Source organism: Mus musculus, chromosome 2 (assembly GCF_000001635.26).
Source record: "Mus musculus strain C57BL/6J chromosome 2, GRCm38.p6 C57BL/6J".
NCBI lineage: Eukaryota > Metazoa > Chordata > Mammalia > Rodentia > Muridae > Mus > Mus musculus.
The window spans coordinates 19,100,379-19,105,384 of record NC_000068.7 but is presented as its reverse complement, the minus strand read 5'-3'; the positions used below and the strand labels follow the sequence as shown (position 1 = coordinate 19,105,384).

Below are 5,006 nucleotides of genomic sequence, written 5' to 3'. Positions count from 1 at the left end.
ATCAGATCCTACTACAAAAGCCTATACTCAACAAAACTGAAAAACCTGGATGAAATGGACAATTTTCTAGACAGATATCAGAAACCAAAGTTAAATCAGGATCAAATTAACGATCTAAACAGTCCCATTTCCCCTAAAGAAATAGAAAGAGTCATTAATAATCTCACAATCACAAAAAGCCCAGGACCTGATGGGTTTAGTACAGAGCTCTATCAGACCTTCAAAGAGGTCCTAATTCCAATACTTTTCAAACTATTCCACAAAATAGAATCAGAAGGTACTCTACCCAATTCTTTCTATGAAGCCACAATTACTCTGATACCTAAACCACACAAAGACCCAACAAAGAAAGAGAACTTCAGACCAATTCCCCTTATGAATATCGATGCAAAAATACTCAATAAAATCCTCACAAACTGAATCCAAGAACACATCAAAACAATCATCCATCAAGATCTAGTAGGCTACATCCCACTGATGCAGGGATGGTTCAATATATGGAAATCAATCAATGTAATCCACTATATAAACAAACTCAAAGACAAAAACAGAAAGCATTTGACAAAATCTAACACCCGTTCATGATAAAAGTCTTGGAAAGATCAAGAATTCAAAGCCCATACCTAAAGATAATAAAAGCAACATACAGTAAACCAGTAGTCAACATCAAACTAAATGGAGAGAAACTTGAAGCAATCCCACTAAAATCAGGGTCTAGACAAGGCTGCCCACTCTCTCTCTACCTATTCAATACAGTGCTTGAAGTCCTAGCCAGAGCAATTAGACAACAAAAGGAGATCAAAGGTATACGAATTGGAAAGGAAGAAGTCAAAATATCACTTTTTGCAGATGATATGATAGTATATATATATATATATATATATATATATATATATATATATATGTGACCCTAAAAATTCCACCAGAGAACTCCTAAGCCTGATAAACAACTTCAGTGCAGTAGCTGGATATAAAATTAACTCAAACAAATCAGTGCCTTTCTCTACACAAAGGATAAACAGGCTGAGAAAGAAATTAGGGAAACAACACCCTTCACAATAGTAACAAGAATATAAAATACCTTGGTGTAACTCTAACTAAGCAAGTGAAAGATCTATACGATAAGAACTTCAAGTTTCAGAAGAAAGAAATCGAAGAAGATCTCAGAAAATGGAAAGATCTCCCATGCTCATGGGTTGGCAGGATTAATATAGTCAAAATGGCTATTTTGCCGAAAGCAATCTACAGATTCAATGCAATACCCATCAAAATTCCAACTCAATTCTTCACAGAGTTAGAAAGGGCAATCTGCAAATTCATCTGGAATAACAAAAAAACAAAACAAAACAAAACAAAAAACCTAGGATAGCAAAAACTATTCTCAACAATAAAAGAAACTTTGGTGCAATCACCATCCCCGACCTCAAGCTGTACTACAGAGCAATTGTGATAAAAACTGCATGGTACTGGTACAATGACAGACAGGTAGAACAATGGAATAGAATCGAAGACCCAGAAATGAACCCACGCACCTATGGACACTTATTCTTTGACAAAGGAGCTAAAACCATCCAGTGGAAGGAATTACATTTTCAACAAATGGTGCTGGCTCAACTGGCGGTTATCATGTAGAAGAATGCGAATTGATCCATTCTTATCTCCTTGTACAAAGTTCAAATCTAAGTGGATCAAGGAACTCCACATAAAACCAGAGACGATGAAACTTATAGAGAAGAAAATGGGGAAGAGCCTTGAAGATATGGGCACAGGGGGGAAATTCCTGAACAAAACAGCAATGGTTTGTGCTGTAAGATCAAGAATTGACAAATGTGTCTCATAAAATGGCAAAGCTTCTGTAAGGCAAAGGCAGTAAGACAAAATGGCAACCAACAGATTGGGAAAAGATCTTTACCAATTCTAAATCCAATAGGGGTCTAATATCCAATATATATATATATATATATATATATATATATATATATATATATATATATATATATATATATAAAGAATTCACGAAGTTGGACTCCAGAAAACCAAATAACCCCATTAAAAAATGGGTTACACAGTACAGGGGAACGCCAGGGCCAAAAAGTGGGAGTGGGTGGGTAGGGGAGTGGGGGAAGGGTATGGGGGACTTTTGGGATAGCATTGGAAATGTAAATGAGGAAAATACCTAATAAAAAATATTTTTAAAAATGGGTTACAGAGCTAAACCAAGAATTCTCAACTGAGGAATAATGAATGGCTGAGAAGCACCTGAAAAATTGTTCAACGTCGATAGCGATGGGGACGCCCAAGACCTTGGCGGATGCTCTGTTTCTGTCCTCCGTGTCCATGCCCCTGAGGAAGCGCTCTGCTAGGGAGGCTGGAGAGGCCGGAGTTGCAGAGTTGCGAGAAGCAGGCAGCGGGTCCTGGAGTTATCCAGAGAGACTTCTTCCCTGATACAGGCACAGAAGGAGTACCTGGAGCCTGAGGAAAACAGAGATTTGGAGCACATGCGCCAGATTGCCATCAAGTTTGGCTCTGCCCTGGGCAAGGTATCTCAGGAACCTCCACCCACCCTATGTTACTCCAGCAACCTTTGAAACTCCTGAGGTACACCCAGGCTCTGCCGTGCTGGGCAACAAGCCCCGGCCCCAGGGCTGAGTCCTAGATGATGGAGAGGCTGGAGAGGAGAAGGAGAAGGAGCTGCTGCCCAGCCTGGATGTCTTCGTGAGCCACTACACAAGTGAGGACAACGCCTCCTTCCAGGTGATCATGGAGGTAGCCAAGGAAAAAAGCCATGCGCGGTACACGTGGGCTCTACCAGGCTGAGTAGGAATTTGAGAAGGGACAGAAAGATAATCTTGAACTCCCATCGGCAGAGCATCAAGCCATTGAGAGCAGTCAGGCTGGAGTGGAGACCTGGAAGTACAAGGCCAAGAACTCTCTCATCCTGATGAAGTGTCCCTGATGAAGAGCAGTTGTTTAAGAAGCCACAGCAGATAGTACACAAGAACACACGTTTCCTCCAGGACCCCTTCAGTCAGGCTTTGAGCTGGTCCCAGCTTCAGCGGGCAGCTGCCCTCAATGCCCAGCACAAACAGGGCAAGGTCGGCCCTGATGGCAAGGAACGCATTCCCCAGGAGTCTAACAGAGTGGGCTGCTTTGGATTTGTTGCCACTCCTTCTCCTGCTCCTGGTGTGAATGAGTCCCCACTGATGACATGGGGAGAGGAACACGCCCCTGTGAGTTGAAGGATCTGAGAGCCTCTATGTGGACAGGACACCTGGACCCACACTCAAGATCTTGGAGCCAGGACACAGGGAGCGTCTGGGCCTGAAGATGGCCAATGAAGCAGCTGCCAAAAACTGGGCCAAGAAGTAGGAAGCGTTGCAGAGAGTTACAGAGAACTTGGCCAGTCTTACTCCCAAAGGCCTGAACCCAGCCATGTCCCCAGCCCTACAGCGCCTCCTAAGCAGGAAACCCAGCAAGTACACAGATCATGCCCTGCGGGCCAGCTATACACCATCCCCAGCACGCTCTTCCCATCTCAATACCCCAGCTGGTGGGCCGCAGACACCCACAAGCACCCCAGCCCCTGGGTCTGCTACATGCCCACCCCTCACACAGGACCCAGCCTCCATCACAGACAACCTGCTGCAGCTCTCTGCCCGGCACAAAGCTCCAGACTTTTTTTAGAGCCAGGCCTGACTGGACCCCTGTATGTTTTGTGGGACACTTTGTAAAGCATCTAGGGCAGCTTTCTACTCCTCAGAGGATTCCAGGCCTTGGAGACACAAACCACGGGCAGTTGATTATTCCACAAATATATGTGTTGTTTGCATGGCCAGGTTGGCACATTACGCAGACCACTCCCTTGGAAGTATAGCATTGGTGCTGTTCCCAGGGCCCTGCTGAAATGCCTTCTAGTTAACCCCTAATTGAATCCTCATTAAAGAACACCTGGCACTGTCAAAAAAAAAAATGTTCGGCATCCTTAGTCAACAGGGCAATGCAAATCAAAACAACCCTGAGATTCCACCTCACACCAGTCAGAATGGCTAAGATCAAATACTCAGGTAACAACAGATCCTGGTCAGGATGTTGAGAAAGGGTAACACTCCTCCATTGTTGGTGGGATTGCAAGCTGGTACAACCACTCTGGAAATCAGTATGGCTGTTCCTCAGAAAATTGGACATAGTACTACCAGAAGATCCAGCAATACCACTCCTAGGCATATATGCAGAAAATGCTCCAACTTGTAATAAAGACACATGCTCTACTATGTTCATAGCAGCCTTATTTATAATAACAAGAAGCTGGAAAAAACCCAGATGTCCCTCAACAGAAGAATGGATACAGAAAATGTGGTACATTTACACAATGGAGTACTACTCAGCTATTAAAAACAATGAATCTATGGAATTCTTCCACAAATGGATGTATCTGGAGGATATCATCCTAAGTGAGGTAACACAATCATAAAAGAACACACATGATATGCACTCACTGATAAGTGGATATTAGCCCAGAAGCTCAGAATGCCCAAGATACAATTTGCAAAACACATGAAACTCAAGAAGGAAGACCAAAGTGTGAACACTTTGATCCTTCTTAGAAGGGGGAACAAAATACTCATGGAAGGAGTTACATAGACAAAGTTCAGAGCAGAGACTGAAGGAACGACCATCCAGAGACTGCCCCACTTGGGGATCCATCCCAGAAACAACCACCAAATCCAGACACTGTTGCAGATGCCAACAAAAGCTTGCTGACAGGAGACTGATATAGATGTCTCCTGAGAGGCTTTGCCAGTGCCTGACTAATACAGAAGTGGATGCTCACAGTCATCCATTAGACTGAGCACAGGATCCCCAATGAAGGAGCTAGAGAAAGTACCCAAGGAGGTGAAGGGGTTTGCAGGCCCTTAGAAGGAACAACACTATGAACTAACCAGTATCCCCAGAGCTCCCAGAGACTAAACCGCCAACCAAAGAAAACACATGGTGGGACTCATGGC

General features: G+C 43.7%; 1 pseudogene; it reads left to right on the top strand.

Annotated features, from left to right (window-relative positions):
• Gm13332 (predicted gene 13332) lies at positions 2,280-3,881 on the top strand (annotated as a pseudogene).
• The last annotated feature ends 1,125 nt before the right edge of the window (positions 3,882-5,006 follow it).